The sequence below is a fragment of the Myotis myotis genome, unplaced genomic scaffold (assembly GCF_014108235.1).
Source record: "Myotis myotis isolate mMyoMyo1 unplaced genomic scaffold, mMyoMyo1.p scaffold_m19_p_2, whole genome shotgun sequence".
NCBI classification, from domain to species: domain Eukaryota; kingdom Metazoa; phylum Chordata; class Mammalia; order Chiroptera; family Vespertilionidae; genus Myotis; species Myotis myotis.
In genome coordinates this window covers 81,525,691-81,550,729 of record NW_023416324.1, presented here as the reverse complement: position 1 = coordinate 81,550,729, position 25,039 = coordinate 81,525,691, and the positions used below count along the sequence as shown (strand labels likewise).

Genomic DNA, 25,039 nt, shown 5'->3' with positions numbered 1-25,039 from the left:
ATAGAGAAATAAATCAGCTGCCTCCTATATGCACCTCGACTAGCGATCAAACCTGCAACCTGGATATGTGCCCTGACCAGACTCGAACTCACCACTCTTTAGTGTACAGGATGCGATACAATCGACTGAGCCACATCGGTCAGGGCACACATAATAATTTTAAATTTTGATCATCCAGTCCTTTAGATATCCCAAATGTAAACCCAGACAAGACCCTAGTGAATAAATTGTCCTTATATGTTTTGCTTCTTTCTTTTTTAAAGTTCTGTGTCTGTTTCTAAGCTCATTTGGTTTAGACTTGTGTAATGGAACTCTAAAAACCATTTATTCTTATTTCCATGTAAACTTGAAAGGACATGGGTACTTCTTTAATTCTTGAGCCATCCTTCTTGAGCATCATCTACTACTATTTCTCTACAGCAGCAATTAGAAAACATATGTTTTAATTTTTGTTTGTTTGGTTGTTGTCTTTTCATCTTTTCCCTTCTTGCAAAATTGTCATTATAATCTCTACCTATGTGTCACTGTGTTTGTGCCCTGGGAACCATTTCCATTTCTATGTTTAAATGCGTGAACCATCCTTTTGTTTCTCTTAGCAACTTGTTCTTCTAGATATTTTGCCATATCGTTGCTTGAATTTTAGGTCATATAGGAATACATGTATCAACCGAGTGGGTCACCTGTAAGAGTCTCACTTTTTTCTTTTTCTTTAGTGAAAGGGGTTTTCCTTTCCCCTTTGCACCTGCTTGTTTCAAATAACCAGCAACCCTCTGTCTCCCTTCCTTACCAATGTGCCATTTGTGTGCTTCCCTGTCCAGGGGTACAGGCTTCCTGAGGCCTGTTCTCTCCGCCAGGCTCTTCCTCCACGTGCCAGCATTTGGAATCCTGAACGCTTCCACTGCATGATCACTATCTTCCAAATTGCCTTCCCGAGCTACAGCTGCCACCCCTCTTCTGCCGTGGTCAGTGTCAGGTCTAAAAGACCTGTCCCCTTTGCTGGCTTCCCTACCTGCCACATTAAAAAGTTGTCATCGTCACATTTTACTTGTCAGCAACATGATGCATGAATCAGATATTTCCTTCTACTCTTTCATCTTTACTGCATGTAAGAATTAGTGTCTAATGACATAGAGGCAAAAAGTTAATGGAAATTTAATTGAAAAAGCTACCATCCCAGCAGGAATTGAACTTTATGGCCTTAACACAGGAGGCAGATATTTCATCCAGGAGGCTTTGGAGTTTGGGTTAGCGTGCTGGGATATAAATGATATCACTCTGGTAAACAGATAATTCCATATTTTCTCAGTTTTACTTTAGTTAACAGAATGAAGAAAGGAGTGAAATCCAATTCAAATGTTAGGGATACAAACAGGGAAGTTTTAATAAAAGTGAGGTTTAACTTCTTGCAAATGTTTGATTTCTTCAGCCCTTATATGTAGAAATAATGAATATTTTTATTCATGTAAAGCACACCTCTCTCTTAGAGCAGCATTTAGTCACTCCTACTCAAGAGAACTCCAGGAGGATTTATTCAGGGATTAGGAGTCACACCTCAGATCTTTTTAGAGGAAATGACATTATTGGACTACTTTTATTCCCTCCTGCTTTCATTTTTTTTTTTCCAGAAGCCTAAGTCATATGAAGAAATGGGCAATATGTACAGTTTTGATAGTTTAACAGTAATGGAATCCTGCAGAAATTTGAACCATTGGGCTACCATTATGTGTTTTTATTTTTTTAAATAAATTAATTAAGCCTAACAAACATGTTATGTCCAGGTGAACTGAGCACTTTCACCCCATCTGTAATATTCAAGCTGCGTGCGGCTTCCCTAGGAAATTGAAAGCAGTTATCTATCTTCACCCACTTAGAAATTTCAGTATTTTTCAGCATTGTGCTATTTTCTTATGCCTGGTTAAGTGGCTGTATGAATTACAAAATGGAACTTTAACTAAATTAACCCTCAGATCATTGAAAGAAATTGTCACAGATTCACATGAAGAAACAGACTGAAAGTACTACAAATAACACAGCCCAAGCAAACAAAGAAAAAATGGCTGAGCCAACAGATAATATCTCTCACACTTAAACTCTTCATCAGTCATATTAAGGGTTAAAATCATTGAAGAGTCCATGATCAGAATTTCAATCAATTAAGATAAATTATTTTTAAACTTAGTTAAAATAAGGACCTATCCCACAATCATTAATGATGAACCTTATACTAAGTGACTATTATGACTTAAATATTAGCTATTGATGGTACAAAATCTTAATAATTAGCAAGATATTACTAGTAAAAGAAAAGAATACAGAACTAGACAGTAAACATCTGCAATGTTTTTAACTAGGTTTAAAGTTATGTAAAACTCAAATAGGACTTACAAAACTTTACTAATCTTAAGCTTAATGATAAATATGTGAAAGCCCCTTTTTTTGTTAATAAATAAAAATCATTTAAATTGTTTTTCTCTTTACTTCATCCATTTCAAATGTATTTCTATATATGTTTGATAAAATACATAATATTTAGGACCACAGCACATGCATGTGTGCATAAATATACACACATAAAAAAAGAAATAAACATACTTCTATTGAGAAAATATGCTCAAAAAAGTTTATAGTTCTCTGCTCTGTAGGGATGTGGTAGCAGTAATATTTTTCAGGAATCTTGGTCTTTTCATTTTCTTAATGACTTTTCTAAGAAACCAGTACTTCTCTAAGAAATAGTGTGGTAAAGGCCTGAGGTGGGGGTCAGGGGCGGGCTAGAAGGGGTCAGTGGGGGAAAAAAGGGGGTTCTATGTAATACTTTCAACAATAAAGATTTTTTAAAAAGAAATCAGCACTAAATTTACTATTCATGCCCTTAAATCTAAATATAAATCCCTTACTTTTTCTTATAGCCTACATTTGGTTTAGGGGCTAACAGCCTATGTAGAATCAGGCAGATCTATGTGGAATCTTAGCTCCATCATTTGCTGGCTAGGTGACTTTGGACAAGCTATTATTCTCTCTGAACTGCAGTTTCCCCATCTGCAATACCCATCTCATAGGTTAATACAAAGCACATAGAGTACATAGCACAATGTTTGGGTATATGGCAGGAGCCCATTAAATGTCAGCTAAAACTGTTGTTGTTATTAACAGGCAGTCAGCTTCCAGCTACACTGAACTACCCACTCACTGCCTCCTTACCTGCATTTAATCATTCCTCCTCAATGGCTATCTCATCAGCTCTATGTTGTCAAATATTATCTGTGCTTCTCAGTCCATTGTAAATACTACCTGGTCTACTGAGTTTTCACTAACACTTCCCAGCCAGAGCAATTTTCTTCCTCCTCCACATCAAATACACTATATTTGCCTCCTTCTTATGGAGCTTATAGTTTTTGGCCTTGTATATAGCATATATGACACGCATATGAGTCATTTGCATATATGTCATACTCCTTCACAGAAAGTGTGTTTCTTGAGGATACAGTAATTTACTATTGATATGTGTCCTTCTCAGAGTATTCAGCATTTTGCCATGCTTTTAGTGACAATCAATCAATATGAGTTGAATGAATTAATTGATATTTCTATCCATTTAGTATAAAATGTCTGCTTGAAGGCAAAGGCCAGGCAATGAAGAGGGCCATCAGGTAGTAAATATTTCAGTCATTCTTTCTCCAATTCCTGTCACATGCTACAATTAATAAGCGAATACAAAGTTTACTTAGACATGAATGTGAACCTTCCCTTCTCTCCTCACTCCCTGCCATTAACTTGAGGGAAACATTAACTATTCTATGCATCAGTGTCTTCATTGGTGAAAATAGGGAGTTGGTTTCAATATCTAAGGATGTCCTGGTTGTAAATCCAGTGTTTCATATATCAGACAATGTCTTACACCAGCAGACACAGTGATAAGGGAGAAGGGGAAAGCTAGAGCCACTAAATATTACCCAAACATCAAGATTGAGACCAGGGAAACAATGGAAAGATGTATGTGAAGAGCAACAGGCTGGCTAAGGTCAGACCTAAGGAAAAACCTATCAGGCCAAAAACAAGGTCCAAAATGGAAGCTAGAGCATGGATAGACCCAGGGTCTATGAAAACAACAAACAAACAACAGCAAAACATAGTCCATATCAGGTAGCTCAATATAGAAATTTTAACATGGGGGTTTTGCCACAAAGGTATTGAAAGAGCTAAAAAACAAAAGGTATGGTGAGGCAACCCAGAGACTGGCAAGAGGAGAGAGCCACTCCCCCTTGTAGGGCTAAAGAAATAAAGGGAAGATTTTATGTTGCCGGTGCCCAGGGTTGGAGAGGTTTAGCAGGAGGAATTGTCCAGCAAGAGCTACAACCACAGATGAGACCCAGCTACCCCAAATACACCATTCCAAGCAGAAAGAAAGAGAAAGAAATACGTTGGCTTCTCCATTTCTCTTACTTTCTGATGACTCTCATTGGCCAAACCTAGTATAAGACATTTGGCAAGAGAGCCTGGGAATGTAATCTATAGGATCAGCCCCATGCAATACAAAACAGAACAGGACAATATGAGGTAGTGACCTGAGAGCAAGTAGACAACTAACCAACCCAGACGGTCTTGGAGATAGCTTCAGAGGTGATTTTTCTTGATTGAGCTTCCTCTTGATCTGTGACTTCTTTGAAGCTCCTGCCCCAGCTGCTGCCATCACACCTTGCTGTAAAGTATTGATGCTTTGGGGTAACTAAGAGGACAGTTGCTTACAAATGTCTTGATAAATTGGTGTTTAGATGCAGAGACCGTGCCATGTAACACTCAATTGTAAAGTCCCAGAATTCCTGCCTAGATGCTTTCTAACATGGGTTATACTTGCTCATAACCAGGGCTTTCCTGGAGCAGTGCATCCCAGAGTAGAATGCCAGCCTTGTTTTTCCAAAGGGACATTGATCTCTTTGGCTTAAACACTGCAACATCCCCCCATGTAAACTACTAATTTAACATTAGCAATAAACTTATCCTATATAATAAAACCTTAATATGCAAATCGACCAAACAGCGAAATAACCAGTTGCTATGATGTGCACTGACCACCAGGGGGCAGACGCTCAATGCAGGAGCTGCCCCCTGGTGGTCAGTGCTCTCCCACAAGGGGAGCACCACTCAGCCAGAAGCCGGGCTCACAGCTGCAGGCCTCCCCTGCAGGATGCTGGTAAGGAGCCAGGGGTCCCGGACTGTGAGAGTCCCGGACTGTGAGAATCCCAGACTGCAAGAGGGATGTCTGAGGTCCTGGACTGCATGCGGGTGCAGGCCGGGCTGAGGGACCCCACCCCCAGTGCATGAATGTTGTGCACCAGGCCTCTAGTATTCCAATGATAGGCTGACCTTTCCAACAAAAACATAAAATCCATCAGTGTGTTTTCCTGCTAACCAGCACTAGGAAGCAACAATCTTTCTTTTTACTCTTCTTGTATTTCACAACAACATTGATTTACAGATGACATTTATGAAACCTATAGGAAAAATGATATCCCAAGTGTATTTAACCTATGCAAATTCATCTATATCCATTTAGGGGAGAAAGGTTGAAAGAGGGGGGTTGTACACAGTGTGAAAGTAAGGAGAGAAGAGGGGAAATTTTCCAAAGTGGGCAATTCTACCCACCATTTTATTCAGTGAGTGAGTGCCCTAGAGTGGTCAGGAGGTAAGAGAGGTGACCTACTCTGCCCCAAGGCCATCATTGTTCCTGCTGATCTCTCAGAGATTCTTGCTGAGACACTATTGTCTAAAGGTTTGGTACTGAAGAATTAAATGTTGCTTAGATAGTCTTAACTATATACACATTTTTATATATACTATACATACCCATGCAGTAAACTATGTGTATTGCACAAAATGATATCAAGATATTTTAAAGGTGATTTTTTAAAATATAGATTCTCTCTTTCCATGGTGACCTTAACCCTTCTATATGGTGCGATCCTGGTGCATAGACACTGGGATTGAAAATTCAGTTGAGAGATTGGTAATGGTGCAGGAAGAAAAGAAAAGTAGTTTCACAGTCTACCAAAGCAATTAGCTTCAGAAGGGGAGAGAGAGAGAGAGAGAGAGAGAGAAGGTCACTGCTGGAAATCACTATAGTTGCAGGATTTATCCTCATCGGCTGTTCCCAGGACACCCAGCTATAGCTTTGAGATTCATCATATAACTAAACCAGTTGCTTCCTTTCTCTATACCAGCTATCCCTCTCATAAAATTAAGACAGAGTATCTGCTTCTTGCCTATTGTCACAAAAGAATATATAGGGATTAGATCTAATTACTAGGAAATCCATTCTCCAATAATGAAACATTTAGAACTCAAGAGAATGCAAGAAGACAGCCAAAATTTGGTTAGAATGACCCATTCTGGTTCTATTTACCTCAAAGATGAACCACACTTTGATGTGTTGGCATAACTACGGTAGTATGAGCGTCACTTTGTAGGACAAACATCATAGTGATGCTCTTACTTAATGTAATGTATCCTGAGAAAGTTTTTCCCAACCTTAATCCAAATCATTTTTTTCCACATCCAAACCTGAAATGCTACAGCTTCCTAATCACAACTGTGTAATGTCCAAAATACATAAACAACCAACCAAACCTAGGAAATCTTATATAAGCTCCTGCAGTCTGAAAAGCTGCCATTAGTAATAAGCCTTCCTGTGTTCACCCTACCCTGAACTCTGGCCCCCTCAGTGCTCCACAGTACAGCTCTCTCTAACATGCCAGGTTAATGCTGAGAAGGAACTGAAACCACAAAGGACCAAAAAGCAAATATTTTGCCCAAAGCTAATGTAGCAAATTACATGCAAGATCTAAACTCCAAGAACCTTTTAAATGGTGCAAGCCTACACAAACACACAGCATCCAGTTTGCCAAGATTTAAAAACTAAATTAAATCTAAGTCAAGCCCCACTGGGGGATTTATAGAACCAGTTAAAAGACCAAGTTCTGCTCTTGGCAGGACCACTGGCTTACATCGTACCCCAGGTAAGTAATTTCTCTCACTGGGCTTCTGTTTGCCTGTCCATGAAGCTAACATTTGCCTTGAGTGCAGAGGAGTGGTGAAGTGAGAGAGTAGGCAGGGTACTCACAACTCAATGCAAGAAAGGTGTATGTGCATAATCAGAAATTCATACAGAATGGCTTCTGCCAAGTACTCTGTTCCCCTAACTGGGCTGCCATGTCACTGTGCAGTCTACGAACTGCGAAGGGGCTGAGGTCCAGTCCTCTTCCCCACCTTGAGCAGGCTGCATCCAACCAAGGGCACTGCCTTGACTTCGCACAGGATGATGTCTGCGTCCAGGCCCAGAAGGCTCATCTGCTTAGAGGGGGTGCTTTCTAAAATTCCTTTAAAGACACCAAACCAGGAATGGAGCGGCTATCAGAGTTGATGTCATTTTGAAAAAAGCCAGATGAAAGAAGCATTTATTTTGGCAAGAGTCATATTCACAATGAACATTTGTGGTCAGAGGCTGGAAAAAAGCAGACATTGAATTGGGAGGCACCTTTGCACCATGGCCACATTACCAAGCAATGGACTAGTAATCACTAGAATCACCACGTTTTGCCCTCCGCTTGCAGCTGTAACCCCAAGAAGCAATGCGGATGAAACTGAGGAAGCTCATTAGGGAAAATAAGTGCGGTAGGGAAACTGGCCATGGCAGTGTTGCTAAGAAAACCTGGAAGTTAATGGACTGCATCTGGCTTTGTTTTGCTCACACACTCAATTGGACACCAGACAGCAGTGGTAGGAATTTTTTGAGCACTTAGGAGAAAAATTATTTTTTAAGTAAATGTGTGCCATTGGTGCTTCATCATTTTCATTCCTCACTTTCTTTATGCTTAGATTTCAAACTGTATTTTAACTGGGTATGCTCATCCTCATCTATTGGTAGGAAAATTAGTTATTAACAATGAGCACAACTCCTGTGGCTACAAATGTCACCCTGATAAAACAGGCTAGTAGACTCTTCTCCAGTGCCTGGAATGAACAAGAGGAATCAGGCCACCAAGAGAAAGCCCAGGGGCCAAATCCAGAGTCAAGTGCAGAAACCTGACAATGAGGAAAATCTCACACACTTGCTGGCCAAATACAGTCATGCCAGTCAACATGAAGATCTACAAACAAACAATCTTTAAAAAAAAAAAATCCCATGGATTTGAGTGTTTCTGAGCTGGGGAGCAAGAGAAGGAAAGGGAGGCAACAAAGGAAAGGTATTCCTCACTCCCTGACATAAACCATTATCAGGAAATGAGCATTCAGGATGATACCTCTGACAATTAATCATCTTTAGGATCTCTATTCTTTTCTGTATTTTCATCATTTTCTACAATAAATGAGTGGTTTCTAGTAAGCAAGAAGAAGGAAAAGTACCCCTCATTATCTAAATGTATTTGATGAGTAAATTCTGATAGTGAGTGTTTAGACAGTGACTTTGGAGAGGAAAAAATCTATTGAGTTTCAATAAACAAGAATTAAAATTTCAGATTTCAGAGAATGATGCATTTATCTGAATCAATTTGCTTCCTAAGTTGTGAGGGGAAAATTTGGATGGCCAGAGATCAAATAGCAAGAGATGATTATAATGAACTTGTAATAAGCTACCTTTTCCCTCCCTTTTCTACACGTAAGCACCAAAATTATACCTCAATGGGCAATCTATATATATAAAAGGCTAATTTTCTAAGTGTCCATCCACCTGTCCAACTGGTCGCTATGATGCGCACTGACCACCAGGGGGCAGATGCTCAATGCAGGAGCTGCCGAGCTGCACACCCTGACACCAGGGAGGAGGGAGCCCGATTCCTCGAGGGGCTGGGTGATTACACCTTCGGCCATGGGTTATGTTGTTGCTGAGGCACTGTCAGCCCGAATCTGGTTTACTACACACTTGCATTTTCGTTCCACACCCTGTACAACAGCAACTTTGCAGAGTGCCCTCTTGCACTATAGGACCCCTCGGGGGATGTCCAAGAGCCAGTGTCGAGATACCCCACCTGCCAAAAGGACCCCGCTCAAACCACAGATGCCCTTCAAGCCATGGCACCACCCCAGGTGTGGCCAGCTGGGGAGGAACCACAGGAGGTTGGCTCCAGGGCATTCCTGGCCCATCTTGCCCAGTCTTGGCCCTGCTGGACTTCTTCTAATTAATTTCCTTTATATGTGCATGAATCCATTCACTGGGTCACTAGTTTTGAAATGTTTGTCTTTGGAAAACTTTTATGCCACAGTGCTTTCATATGGCAAACTTCATCCTCATTTTGTTTGCTTTAAAAAGTAAGGAAGTTTCCAGGCAAGTCATAGAAGAAAATACATTGAAAACAACACAGGAAGTTTTCTTTACAAAATTTACACAATAGAAATACTTAAGTAAGGATTACTTTCTCAATGTAAATCTCTGTTCTCTCAACTACTCTGTCAATGAATTAAGAATCTGAGATCTATAGGCCAAAAGTGTTAGGCAAGTATGAGTATGATTTCTTGACTTCAGCGCATAAAGCAGGAGTGGTTAACCTTTTCTCCTCCAAGGGCCATTTGGATATTTATAACATCATTTGCAGGCCATACACAATTATCAACTTAAAAATTAGCCTGCTTTACTGGTATTTGGTCAAACATTTAATTAACTCACCCCTAATGCCTTGGCAAGGCCAGACCAAATGATTTTGTGGGCCTTATATAGCCCACAGGCCAGACATTCCCCATTCCTGCCATAAAGTCTTCACTTGAGTTTTAGACAAATAAAATTAGAGGAAACAAAATCCTGGCCAAACCCATGACTATTACAGGCTTTTTATGCCAAGGCAATAGAACTTATCAAGGAACTAGAAAATAAAACTTCACCCTACATACAGTACTAAAAAGGAAATAGCATAGTTGTCAAATGAACACAGTATTGCTAATATGCCTCAAGAAAAGATATAACCAGAGAACCAAAATGTTTTATATGAAAAATGAAAGGTGAGATCAGATCTCTTAGAGAATTTTGTCCCTTTCTTTAATAGCCTCCAAATATTTTTGAATTTGTTTATGCCTACACTCATTTAATTGTCCCTGATCTCTTTCACAGATGTTAGTTATCTTTGGAAACATGCCTCAGGGACTGCGTGGTTTTGATCCATACCTTGAGCCCATGAAGCTCCTCCACAGTTTCCACAGCATCTCAGTGTTCCTTACTAGTGCTGCCCACTTCCCTCCCAGCAAAGGGCCACATTACTCAGCACACAGTGACTCTTAATTCAGTTAATGTGGGAAGAGACTGTCATCACTGACTATGTGAATCTAGGACAGAAATATCCCAGCTGACCTGGAAGACTGTTGGAACTTGACTAATAGCCCCAACTCATAGGGTTAATTCCCTTGTGCTTAAAAGTGGCATGATTAGCAACTTGTTAAAGAAAATACTGGCTTATCAGGAAATATAGTCAATAACATTGTAATGACTCTGCAAATGACAGTCTAGATCTAATGTGGTGATCACATCATAAGGCATATAAATGTCAAATCACTATGTTGTACACTTGAAATTAATAGGATATTGCATGTCAACTACACTTCAATAAAAAAAAAAAACACTTCTGAATACTAGCTTTCTTCTGGTTACTTGGGCTCAGCTTCCATATTTCCAGTCACAAATCTAAGTAGACATGTTTACTAAGTGTGTGAAGAGTTGAGAAAGAAAAAGAAGAAATGTGGTAGAAATGGGCAGGACTGAAAAACAACTAACACTGAAACTCTCAAACTCCTCTGAAATTCTAATTTTAAAATAACAATAATCCCCATAAGAAAGGTCTTGCTATTCCACTTTATAAGTGAGAAAATCAAGAGTGGACGGTTGAGCCTGGTCAGTGTAGCTCAGTGATTGAGTATAACTATGGAACCAAGAAGTCACAGTTTGATTCCCCAACAGGGCACATGCCCAGGTTGTGGGCATTCAATCCCCGGTTGGAAGGTGTATGGAAGGCATCCATACAGTGATTCTCTCTCATTATTGATGTTTCTTTATATCTCTCTCCCTCTCCCTCTCTGAAATCAAGTTTTAAAAAATTGTGCTTTTTTTTTTTTTAAAGAGTGGAAGGTTGAGCAAGTTGTACAACATCTCACAATTAAGAAATGATAGAGCTGGGTTTCCAAACTAAATCTAATCCTGCTATTTGTCTCTCATCCACTTCCTGGCTCCTTTCCCCAGTGTAACTGGTACAAACCTTTTCATGTCGACTTTAATCCTGGCCAAATACCTATCTCCTTCTGCACCAAGTAACCAGGGACATACTAGAGTTAGTTTTGTCCTTGAGCCCTCACTTTACCTACCATACATCTTCCTCCTGCTTCTCCTCCTCCCTCTTCCCTTTCCTAGAAGGTACCTATTCCCCTCGGAAAGCCTGCGTGGGGTGTTTCCTCCCTCCCTGAAGTCCTGAAGCACTCCTTGTTTATAACTTTCATTTGCCTTTTAAGGTCCAATTGCCAAGTCTTTCTTATCTTTTTTTTTTACTTTGAATCTTTTAAAAATATTTTAATTTCAAAACAACAGTCTGACTTATCTTTTATGCACATATCCTGTCTACCCAACCAGATTGGGTGTCCTCCAATGCTCTGTCCTTTCCCATCTGCTTAGCTCCCTCTCTAATGACTCCCTGGGAGAGAGCTCATCTACTTGTAATGGCCATGGACGCTGCACATATTCTTGCCACCAAGTCCCTGCTCAGGTTCCCCAGCTTTATGGTTCTTTCCCTTTTTCCTTATCAACGGAAATCCACAGTCTTCCCAAGGCCACTTCAAATTCCAATGACCCTTCTCCAGCAAACACAGGTCCACGATTATCTGTTCTTTCTCTGAGTTTCTATAAGACTCCTGTCTATACAGACATTTTTAAAATTTGTCTTTATCATTGAAAGTATTACAAATGTCCCCCTTTTTCCCCATTGACCCCCCTCCACCCTACCTCCCCTCCCTACCCGCCCCCCCTAGGCCTTCATCACACTATTGTCTGTGTCCATGGGTTATGCACATATGCATATAAATTAATCTCTTCCCACCCACCCCACCTTCCCTCTGAGATTCAATAGTCTGTTCCATGCTTCTATGTCTCTGGCTCTACTTTGTTCATCAGTTTATTTTGTTCATTAGATTCTGCATATAAGTGAGATCATACGATACTTGTCTTTCTCTGACTGGCTTATTTCACTTAGTATAATATTCTTTATAGTGTCTGTACCTCATATTTCCCTAAATAGACTGGGAGTTTCCTAAGGACAGTAACAAGTCTTTGGCTTGCATTTCTCATTGTACCCAGCACAGTGCCAAGTATTCTGAAGGTGCTTATTAATTACCTCCAAACTATATTTCAAAAGTTAAAATAGATCTTTTGTTTGTTTGTTTTTTTCAAATATGTCACAGTAAACTAAGGCAGTAGTAGCTCTACACTGAGCAAAATATTGAGCCCAAAGTGAGCCAACTTTAAACCCTTAGAGGGAGGGGCTTTGTGCTTAAGAATCTCCTTTCCCAGGACACCAAGTTCAGTGATGGTGTAGACAACACCCACTTCACAGGGTTGTCTTGATTCGTTATCCAAACCCAGAAACACAGCACCTTGAAAGAGTCTGTCTGAATCAAGAACTCAGTCCTCATTTGCCCAGATGGAAAGTTGGTTGTGGCCAAGGAAAGCCGACCTGATGAAAGACAGTATGTTCGGCTTCCTTTCCAATCAGCAACCATAATTGCCACTAGCATTTAATATGGCACCAATCACACCTGTGTTCTGAGGCCAGGAACAGTGGCCAGCTCAGCACCATCTGAAACCCAGGTGGCTGAAATCCAAGGCAAACAAGACTGAGCAGATGAATCACAGCAGTGAGGCCCAGCAGTTGCCATTGTAATCCAAGGAGTTTACCCACAATCCAGCAGTCAGGGTGTAGCCTATAATATGCTGGATTTAGGGTTGATTCAACCTTCACCCCTGTAAAGTTGGGCCTCTACTAATTGCTAATGTTAAGAAATTCTCTTGACATTTCCTGTTCTGAAAATGTTGTTAGCCCTCCTGGATTAGGGAGGTAGGCTCCATCTTAGAAGTGAGGTATGGCAACCTTCAAACAGTCCATATACAGATGACAATGAAAAGCCAACAACCAACATTCCCAAGTTCCTTCATTATAAATTAAGCTCATAGGAGCTGGTGACCACTTAGAATGCTCCATAAAGCTCTCAGGATCATATTCTAGTAAGGCAGCCCCTCAGTGTCTATTAGTTCAAAAGCCAGTCAGAGTAGAAAATAGGGTAAAGTTCAGATACCATAGACTCAGCAGCTTTTAAATTTTGTTGTGTGTGTGTGTTTGTGAGTGTGTGTGTGTGTGTGTGTGTGTGTGTGTGTTTGTGAGTGTGTGTGTGTGTCTCTGTGTGTGTCTGTGTGTGTGTGTCATATCTAGCAATAGCAATTGGGATAAAAGAGAGTAAAAGAGAAAATCCCATGTGCACTGTGGGTGCTAACACTGCCAATTCTGCTCTCCCTCAAAAACTAGTGCAGAAAGAGCCTATAGTCATTTTCCTATGAAGCCAGCATCCTCTGAGGCACGACATCAGAGCTACCCAGGCTCAGGGCACATAGACTTAGTTTTGAGAGCCTAGAACCTCAATTAATTTATTTATTCAAGCAAAAATTTATCAAACATTTACTAGGTGCAAGGCACATGTTCTAAAGTCTAGGGGTATAGCAATCATTGATGTATAAAAAGTCTCTGCTCTCTTGGATCTTGTATTCTAGTCAGGAGGAGATAGGCAATTAATAAGTAAACAGGTAAATACTTAGACTATCAGATGGTGACAGTGACATTTCAGAGAGCCCCTAAGGAGGTAGAGGAGAAGCTATGCAGAATTGCTATTATTATTGCTATTATTAGAACTAATAATAGTAAGGCTCTTCCAGCCATTTCAAGGACTTTGGCTTTGAATCAGAATATCAGTCAGGGCCCAGTTGAGAGACAGAAGCCACACCAGTTATTTCTACAGAACTAATTTAATATAAAGAAATATTAGCCTGGCTAGTGTAGCTTAGTGTTTGAGCATCAACTCCATGAACCAGGAGGTTGCCTGTTCTATTCCAGGTCAGGGCACATGCTCCAGTTATAAACTCAATCACCAATGTGGGGCATGCAGGAGGCACCCAATGGATGTTTCTATCTCTCCTTCTCCAGAGGTATTCTCTCCCTCTAGCGCCCCCTACTGGCTGAGCCCTACAGGGGCCAGCTGACAAAGAACAGCGGTTTTCAGGGGTTCGGCCCCAGCAACGTAAGATCAAGTATGGAAGGATGGATTTGGAGTTGAGAGGCAATGACAATAGCTGACACCCTCTGGCTGAGACAGGAAGTCACCAAAGATTTTGAACAGGGGGTGACATTAGCTGAGTCATTCTGGCAGCTGTGTTGAGAATAGACAGCAGGAGAGAAATAGCAGTGGAGGTGGGAAGAGGTGGTTGGATTCTGGATATCGTTAGTTCCATTGGATTTGCTGATGACTTACATGTGGGCTGTGCAAGAAAGAAAGACATCAAGGGCGACTCCCACACTTTGGCCTAAATAACTGAATGGAGACAAATTTACACAGAGGGGAGAAGACTAAGCGGGAGCACGCTTATGAAGGGAAAGGGCCCTCTGAAGCTCTAAGTGGGGCACATTAGGTTTGAGGTGTTGATCAGCAGTTGGGTACCCAAGTCTGGAGCTCAGGAGAAGGTCTATTTAGTGATGCAAATTTGAGATTCCCTCATCATATAGATGGATTTTAAAACCATGTGTTTGGATGAGATCACCAGTGATGTATCAACATGGCTCAGATTCACAGGCTAGGAATAAGATTTGGAATCAGAATGATGTAGATTTGAATTCAACTCTACCAGCACTGGCTATTCCCAGGTAGGTCTTTACCACTCTAGGCCTTGAATCTCTAATCTGTAAAATGAGATGATAACCATACTGACTCCACTGGTCCTATATGAGGATTAAATATGGCAATTAAAGCCCTTATACCAGTGCCTGATACTCATTCTAAGCTAGAAATGGATAGAAATTGAGTTTGTTCTTTTCAATGAGAAAGCTACGGACAAAGGAAAGTAGAGAAGGAACCTGAGTACCTAAGGTGAAAGAACTTTTCCTCTTACTTGTGAATATCTGGCCAGGGAGTAAGAGGTGATACCAGACAACCATCAGATATGAAGAAAAATAAAAGACAGATTCACACAAAAAATTCTCAAAAGAAAAAACTTAGTGATCCTTTAAAATGCCAAAACTGAGCAGGAGGGCAAGACCCACATAGAAATAAAATCCTTGGCAGGAGATGACCTATTGTGACATCAGTGTGTGCCTGTCGTGAGCTGGGTGAGCTGTGGATGAGTCAGGATGTGCATCACCATGACTCTCAGCCCCCACACACCAGTCACCACTTGCTCCTACTCAGCCTGGGAACAGAGCCCCATTCTCCTCCCATTAATTGTTCACCTCTCATTAAGCATTTTCACATGAGGCAGGCGTTTTTTTCCAGAGCTCAATTGCAAGGTTATGTAAGGTTCTACTGTATTCCTGGCCCAGGAACTGAGACCAGCTGCCTTCACAGGGCGCTCCCTTCCTAGGGGGTAGGTCAATTTAGGAAAGCAAACTGCAGATCACAAAGCTTAAGAAATCCAGCAATGGAGCAAAAGATGCTGACTGTCCTCAGAGCTTGCTCTCCTCAAGTGTACTAAGCACCCTGCTACTGCACCCCAATGTGTGAATCAGAGCTCCCTTCCTCCCACCCATGGCCACCTTGTTTGGTATCAAAAGCTCTTCATGTTATTCTGCTGACAGCAGCCTTTTCCACACAAGTTCCCAACAATTTTACAAAGTAAAAACAAAACAAAACAAAAAAAAACAAAACTCTACAGTACAGGGATTATATTCCAGACAGCTGTTTCTGGACACTAGGAGAGACCCATGTGAAATAGTGATTCTCAACCTCGGCTGCAATTGGAGTCTCCAGGGGAGACTGTAAAAGTGCTGATACCCACACCAATTGTGATGGTTGCCTGTGTTTCCCCAAATGCATATGTTGACGTCCTACGCCCCAGTACCTCAGAATGTGACCATATTTAGATGGGGTCTTTAAAGAAGTAATTAAGGTAAAAATAAATCATTAGGATGGGACCTAATCCAATCATGACTGATGTCCTTATAAGAAGAGGAGATTAGGACACAGACAAGTACAGAGGTGCCGGGAGCCGGTCCATCCTTGCTGTTTCAAAGGACCTGGCATATATGGCATACTGTTCTTGATATGTTTGCTCACCTTCTTGGCACTGTGTGTTTTAACCAAGGTCACCTCTCTGAGAAAGGTTGCTTCCCCAGGTAGGGATTTTCCCCTGAAGTTAGGGAGGGAATAAAACCTCTTAACTAAGTGCCAGGCGGGTAATTAATCACTTTAACTATGAACAATGATGCTTAAGCTACATAATCTTTACTCCCTGGAATGGAGATAAGAAACGCCCTAACCTTTGTAATAGAGATTGATAGGATTGAATCAACTGGTATAAATACAGATGCAACAAGAACAGCAAGAGACAGAACTTAGAACACAGAACTAAGAAGAAGACAGAACCAGGAGGCACAGAACCTACACAGAACGTTCTCTAGAGACAGAAGAACTTCGCTGGAGAGAACATGGCAAAAGATCCTGGACAGAAACTGGCCTCAGAACCTAGAGACAGAACCTAGCGAGAGAACATGGACACAGAACTCAGAAGTCAGAACTTAGAATACAGAGCTTAGAACACAGAACTTAGAACACAGAACCTACAGACAGAAGAACTTCGCTGGAGAGAACATGGCAAAAGATCCTGGACTGAACCTGACTACAGAAATTGGAAAGAGAACCTGACTAGAACCTGGTGACTGAATCTGGCTGGAGAACCTGGAGAACCTGGCTGGAGAACCTAGCAAGACAACATGGACACAGAACCTGGCTGGAGATCCTAAGCAGAACCTCTCTGGAGATCCAGACCAGAACTTGGCTGGAGATCCTGGCTAGAGATCCTGGCTAGGCTGCTGATCAACTGAACGCTGCCTCCATGTCATTCCTTCTTCGCCAACTCCGTCCACACCTTTGGGGACCCCTGGACCCGCTGGGGCTGGACCCCGGCATCTGGCGCCCGAACAGGGACCCCTAGGTAAGCTCCCGGCACTCGGGATGGATAGGACTCCACCGTAGGAAAAGGGTGGATAGTCTTTGCCCCACAATCGGAACAGATCGGACTCCACCGTAGGAAGAGGGTGGATAGTCTTCGCCGACTCAGTCCACACCTTTGGGAACTCCTGGAACAGGATTCCCATAGGTAAGCCCCCACCCCCATTGAGAACCCCACACTCAGGACGGATAGGACTCCACCAGGGTACTGCAGACCCCCCTATAGAGGATAAGTAGGGTAAGAAGGTGGATAGTACAGAACTTAGATTGAGAAGATGTGCCATACTGAGTCCAAAGAAAGAAGACTCTGTATTGATCTTTAGATTAAGAAGATGTGCCATACTGAGTCTAAAGAAATAAGACTCTGTATTGATCTTTTAACACATATGCTTGCTAGCAGAGGAATTAAGGTTACTCCCAGTCAGACAGAACGTTTAATACAAGAAGTATGTCCATGCTTTTCTGAGGAAGGAAAGGTAAATGTAAAGGCATGGGAGAAGGTAGGCCCAAGGAGCCTTATCCTTAACCCCACTGCAGCCTTTCCACCCCGGGATAGTGCAGGATTGGCAAGCTCTCCCTGGGGTGATAGATCAGGACTCAGGTAATAGTGGAAAGCGCCGATCCTACTCTTAAAATGGATACAAGAGAGCATTTTGGGGTTTTTCTTTTTAATGCCTGCTTTTAAAAAATAAAAAAGGGGGAATTTGCCAGGAGCCGGTCCATCCTTGCTGTTTCAAAGGACCTGGCATATATGGCATACTGTTCTTAATATGTTTGCTCACCTTCTTGGCACTGTGTGTTTTAACCAAGGTCACCTCTCTGAGAAAGGTTGCTTCCCCAGGTAGGGATTTTCCCCTGAAGTTAGGGAGGGAATAAAACCTCTTAACTAAGTGCCAGGCGGGTAATTAATCACTTTAACTATGAACAATGATGCTTAAGCTACATAATCTTTACTCCCTGGAATGGAGATAAGAAACGCCCTAACCTTTGTAATAGAGATTGATAGGATTGAATCAACTGGTATAAATACAGATGCAACAAGAACAGCAAGAGACAGAACTTAGAACACAGAACTAAGAAGAAGACAGAACCAGGAGGCACAGAACCTACACAGAACGTTCTCTAGAGACAGAAGAACTTCGCTGGAGAGAACATGGCAAAAGATCCTGGACAGAAACTGGCCTCAGAACCTAGAGACAGAACCTAGCGAGAGAACATGGACACAGAACTCAGAAGTCAGAACTTAGAATACAGAGCTTAGAACACAGAACTTAGAACACAGAACCTACAGACAGAAGAACTTCGCTGGAGAGAACATGGCAAAAGATCCTGGACTGAACCTGACTACAGAAATTGGAAAGAGAACCTGACTAGAACCTGGTGACTGAATCTGGCTGGAGAACCTGGAGAACCTGGCTGGAGAACCTAGCAAGACAACATGGACACAGAACCTGGCTGGAGATCCTAAGCAGAACCTCTCTGGAGATCCAGACCAGAACTTGGCTGGAGATCCTGGCTAGAGATCCTGGCTAGGCTGCTGATCAACTGAACGCTGCCTCCATGTCATTCCTTCTTCGCCGACTCCGTCCACACCTTTGGGGACCCCTGGACCCGCTGGGGCTGGACCCCGGCACAGAGGAAATACTATGTGAAGATATAGGGAAAAGACAGCCATCAGCAAGCCAAGGAGAAAAGCCTCAAGAGAAACCAATCCTGCCAACCTCTTGATCTCTGACTTCCAGCCTCCAGAGCTATGAAATAATAAACCCCTGCTGTCTAAGCCCCTCATTCTATGGTACTTTGTTAGGGCAGCCTTAGGAAACTAATATACCAATGTAATCAAAATCTCTGGCAATGCGGCCAGGCATCATTACTGTTAAAGTTCTTCCAAGTGTTTTGACTGTGCATCTGCATTTTAGAACTCACCATTCTAGACTACAAATTCCTTCCAGTCTGCTAACACCAGTGCTGACCCTTAGGTTGTCTTTCTAAAATGCATCATGTCTATTTGGTATTAGCTTCTTTCTTCCTTTCTTCTTTCCTGCCTCCCTCTGCCCCTCTCTCTCCTTCCCTCCATTCTTTTCTTCCTCAACAAAATGAACAGGAGAGATCATAGCCCTGACCTCAGCCTCAGGATAAAGGATGCTAAGTCCCATCTACCATCTTTCCATTAAAATCTGAACCACTACGTGGTCCCTAAGAAAATCCCTAAGAGAGCTGAAAATCTAGAAAAGGACTTTAATCTGATGAAAGACTCCAAGTGAGGGAAAAGACCTTGTGCAAAGGTTAATAGGAAAAGATGAGGCAATGCCTTCTTTTCTGGAGAATTCCCCTGTCAGACAGAAAGTCTTTTTTTAACTTCTGCCTCATTTGGCTTTTTGAATGGCCATTGTCCATAGCCACATCTTGCTAGGAATGGTCAAATGGTGGAGCTGCAGGAAGATACTGGAGACAGATCTGTGTGAGTGGCCAGACCTCATTTTCCTGCCAATGGTTCAAAATAAGCCACCAGCAGTGACCTGTCACTGCATCTCTTTAAATAATGATACCAATATGGACTTGCGAGTTTGCAGGCCTCCTTTCCTTCCCTGTGCCTCTGTTTCCCTCCCTGTACACACACATGGGAAATCTAGACATCTGAGCACCACTCTGGTGAAGGTGAACAATCAGGGTTTTAATCATCCTCATTTTCAGCATCCAAACCTCTTCTACATGTGTTTCCAGGCACTTGCTTGCTGTCCCTTCCCCTTCTTTTCTTATTCCTTCCTGATAGCTTCTATTACCTGCATGTGGTAAATTTTCAAATCAGCAGTCAGAGTTTTTAAGCTGCATGACTTCTATTACAGCTAAGACGAGGCAGGTGACCAATGCCAATGCAGTCTCAACTGCACAGCTTACCTCCTTCATGCTCATTTATTTATCCTCATGGCATGTATCAAGCCTGGGTTTTAACAAAGCCTTCTCCAGGAATGGTTCATCTCTCACAGAGGGCCCAGCGGGGAAGGGAAGTAAAGACACTGAACCAAAAGAGAGAATGGAAGGACAGGGGTTTGCAGAGCATTTTCTTAGGCATTTTGTCACATCTACTAGAGCCAGCTCTGCTAGGAAGGGACTTGTGTTGAGATTGGTATCTGGTTCTCCTTCCATCATTCTAGGTTCCCTTTTCCCAGTCACAGTAGTGGCCCAAAGCATGCTTTCCACCCACTGGCAAAGCCATCCCTACACAGGGAGTTCTGACCCTTGTTCCATCAGCTCAGGAGCCCTTGTGGCTCTGCCTGTGTATCCACTGGAAGTTCTGTCTTGGCCCCCTTCACACCGGTCTCCCGGTTTTTCCTCTCATTTGGATCAAACATTCATTTGTGCTGCACCTTTGGTATTGGACCCCATGTTTACACCCAGACACTGCCCTTCCTATGACATCTGTAAGTTAAGTAAGACCACCCTGTCACTTAAAGATTCAGGTAACCTATAGGCCACCCAATTCTAGGCCACTAATGTCCAAAGTCTTCCCTGCAATTTCAGCCAATTTGGGAGACAATCCCCTCTGCTGCTGGTTCTCACACCTTCACATATTGTTTCTGAGCCACATCATATTGGCACCCCCCCACCCCTATATTTAAAACTACTGCTGCAAAACAATTAATAAGTACTATAGAGAGGGGAACAAGAGGAAGATTTACATGAAGGACTGCTGGTGCTGACCAGCAGACCCAGAGCAATGGATGAATGATTACTCTGACAAACATTTCTGTGAAAGAGGGGCTAAGGGACTGCTTGGCTATAGGAACCAACAGCCCTGTTCGCCTGCCTCCTCAGTCTTTTATTGTAACAACAGCTTGAACTAAAATTAACTTTTAGATACTATCAGCAGGGTAAGTATCCTTGAGAAGACATATGTGTCTGCAGTGTCCTTTAAGCAAGGACATCTAAAGACTAAACATAAAGATTCCAGTAAACACCTGGGGGCTCAGACTTGTTTGGAAAATTCGAGCCAGGGGATGTTGCCTTCGGCCAGCTCCTGTCCTGTGCCTCCCTACAAAGGACAAGTTAAGAATTCATGATTTTGCCCTAACCAGTTTGGCTCAGTGGATAGAGTGTTGGCCTGCGGACTCAAGGGTCCCAGGTTCGATTCTGGTCAAGGGCATGTACCTTGGTTGTGGGCACATCCCCATTAGGGAGTGTGCAGGAGGCAGCTGATTGATGTTTCTCTCTCATCGATGTTTCTAACTCTCTGTCCCTCTCCCTTCCTCTCTGTAAAAAATCAATAAAATATTTTTTTTAAAAAAAGAATTTATGATTTTAATTCTTAAGGTTCTCTTGTCAACCCTACAATGTCGGGGGAAGAAGATCCTCTTCCTCTGACTCCTCTGAACTAGAACCCAGGCTCTTCGTCTCCCCAGGATTTCCCCTAGGAAGTTGAATCTTCTTCCCTCCATTACGTGGAACAGTTCAGCAAAAACTTGTAGACACAAGTGTTCAGCACAAAGGTCTTCCTTTATGATGTCCCATAGCCTTTCTCTGAGGAATAGTCTCACTTCAGGCAAGTTTTTGTTCAAAGGCCACTACAATATAGCAGGGTTCTGTCTCCATCCCACCTGAGTCAAACAAGAGTTGGCCAGTGGCCTCTAACGAGGTGGGGCCATGGGCCAGAAAACTCTGCCAAAGGGGGAACGGTTACACTGTGTAGTAATCAATCAGGTCCCATCAGAGCTTCTATCAGGAAGCTGGGTTTGAAGAGTCAGTCACAGCCAGCAGCAACAGTGGAAGCAACTGGTATCACAGCAAGTAAGCCAGGAGCCATCACAAGAAGAGGCAATAAGCAGAAGCTGGGAAACCTAGAAGGCACAATGAAGCATACTTGTGAGGTGCAGAAGAGATAGGAACATTTGCAGGAGGTTGAAGCAGAGAAGGAGAGGGACAGCCCCATGAGACCAGTCAAGGCACTTTGGAGTGAAAGGAAGCACCATCTTCCCACTATAGCCTCAGTTACTCAGCTGCAGACTCAATGTTCTGTGCCTGCTAACTCCCTGTGTAAGCATGCGATCAGTCCTCATTGCCACAGGAACTCCAAGGCCTTCTCTTCTCCTTACAGCCTTAGTGGATTTGGGCCCCTGCTCTGTGCAAACTCTGCTTTCCTGTACGAGGGTACTCACCACCTCCCCAACTCCCTGCCCTTTGGTGCAGGGAATCTGTCTTACCCAGATTCATAATCTCATCTTCACAGCCTCGAGGACAGAGCTCACACTCAAAGTTTGACTTCCTTCCAGCCCAGCCCTCTATGCTATGCTCATTGTGTTAGCATGATTTCCTCTATAGTTCCTCATAAGTCATTAGGCAAAAATAAACACTGCATAAGAACTGTCCAAATCAAGAATTTCAACTTTCCTTCTCACTGCTGATAAACTGCAAGGGACAGTTTAAATTAGAATGGCATCTGCCGGGGCCCATGGAAAGAAAGCTGGAAAAGACTCTGTGGTAAAGATAAAGGCTGTTGATTCCTTCCCCAACACACTAATGGTGCCATCTCATCTTTGCATCTGCAAATTACAGTTAGGTGACTGCCAGGTTCTCCCATGTTCAGAAAAATTAAGGAATGGTCAAGCTTAAAGTTCTCAAGTTAAGTAGAAATTTCCCAGTTCGGGGAAGAGATTTTTAGTTCTACCATAGCCATTCTCCACAAAAACAAAACACACACACACACACACACACGACTAAAAACATCCACAAAACCACTACAAAGAAGTTGATTCTGTGAAAGTCAGAGAGAGAGAAAGAATGAATCAATGAAAGCTATGGAGCTAGGAAAAGAAAGCCCCGGCAACCTGCAAGGGTGACCCTTTCTGTTGAATGTGGGTGATGCCAAAAACTAAATGCCAGCTTTTGCCTCCTGTCAGAAATGGCTAGATATATTAAAAGGACAATTTTCAGCTATTTTCTCTGAAGGAGGCTTCTCTTCTGTTTTCTTGTTAAAATTTTCTGACTCGGTGGATAACCAATGTCTGAATATAGCTTACATACATCCACTTCACATGGCAATTATATATGTAATAATCTCAACTGAGTCTCAACTTCTGAAACTCAGATTATTAAAGTGGGATTAAAGTCCATAGACCCATACTTCACTGCCACTGCCTTTCTCTACTCACCACTGGTCCAGTAGGTCACTCTCCAATGGAAACCAACCATATCCTCTGAAGGCATGAGTAGGCTTGACTTCTCATGGCAGGCCTCTGTGGTTTCTTATGACCCAACTCTGTGGTTTCCTATGACCCAGCTCATAACCAGATGATGTTCACACCAATATGGCCCCCTAGGCATGTCTGTGAGCCAGATGTATACCCAGCCCATCCTCTCCCACTCAAGAAAATATATTAAAATGCAAGAATCTAAGAACAGCATTATTATGGGTTCTGAAATGCATTTTAATTTATCAACAAAGTAAATTATTGAAAAATTTGATATTTCAACTATTATTAGTTAACCAACTCCATGGTTGAGAAGATTGACTTCTCAGACACCTTAAGATGCATACCACTAGAACTGTTGATGTTTGACAACTGAACAAAAAGAATAAATGCTACTGTTAATTGACTCATAGAAGATTTCAGCACTACAGAAGGAATCAAGACACCTGTTTCTCAGAACACATTCATGAAAATTCCATAATCTCCAGTGACAATAACAAGTGTATGTTTATCCAATAAAGGCTCTGTCAACCTCAAAGGAAATAAGATAATATATGACAACTTAATCATCATTATGAACTATTTTTATTTTTTGTGGTTTTGTATACTTTCTAATTTGCTAATGAACATCCATCACTTTTTAAATGGGATATTGTTTAAAATATTATGTAAAGAAATAAAATATTTTCAATACCAGGAGTGGAAAGTCATGTGATTTTAGGAAATTCTATAGGGCCTTGGCTCATCTCCGTATTTACTTAAAAATATACCTAAGGCAAGAAGAAGAGGGATACCTCTAAAGGAAGGGGGGGAGGATATCAATAGCTATTATTTTTTTACTAAAATATTTCTTGATGGCCTCCCATCATGATAGATATTAAAACAGCACTCTGCCCTTCTCAACAAACAAGACACCTTTCTAAGTTCCTATAACATGAGATGACCTCTAGGATCTGCTATTTCAAATACATGTTTTACAAGTCTTCCATCGGCTATATTTCTATGAATAAAAGACACTGACCTCTAAAAAATAATGTCCCATGCTCGCTTCGGCAGCACATATACTAAAACTGGAATGATACAGAGAAGATTAGCATGGCCCCTGCTCAAGGATAACACGCAAATTCATGAAGCGTTCCATATTTTCTAAGAAATACTACGCTGCTATAAAAAAGAAGGAATTCTTACCATTTGCAGCAGCATGGATGGAACTGGAGAGCATTATGCTAAGTGAAATAAGCCAGGCAGTGAAAGAAAAATACCACATGATCTCACTCATTATGAATAATAAAGAATATTCTATTTAATAAAAGAGAAACATGGTAATTAGCGTACGTCCGCTACCCTTCCCATTGGCTAATCAGGGCGATATGCAAATTAACCGCCAGCCAAGATGGCAGCCAGCAGCCAGGCAGCTTGAAACTAACATGAGGCTTCCTTGCTTCAGTGACGGAGGACTCCAACGTTCCCCACCTGCCTTGCCGGCCTCTGAGCCTGCAGTTTGAAGCATAGTTACAAATATAGAAGCTAAACAAAACCCCAGAAACCTGCTTTCAGCGAGCCAGGATCTCAGAGCTGGAGTTGATACAGTGTTTCGATTATAGAACCCAAACAAACCAGATACCTGCTTT

At 42.0% G+C, this 25,039-nt stretch overlaps 1 non-coding gene across 1 annotated transcript; it reads left to right on the top strand.

Moving 5' to 3' along the window:
* The first annotated feature begins 24,448 nt into the window (after positions 1-24,448).
* LOC118677816 lies at positions 24,449-24,555 on the top strand. Its single transcript, XR_004974542.1, has one exon. It is a non-coding gene; the product is annotated as a U6 spliceosomal RNA (small nuclear RNA).
* Positions 24,556-25,039: the final 484 nt, after the last annotated feature.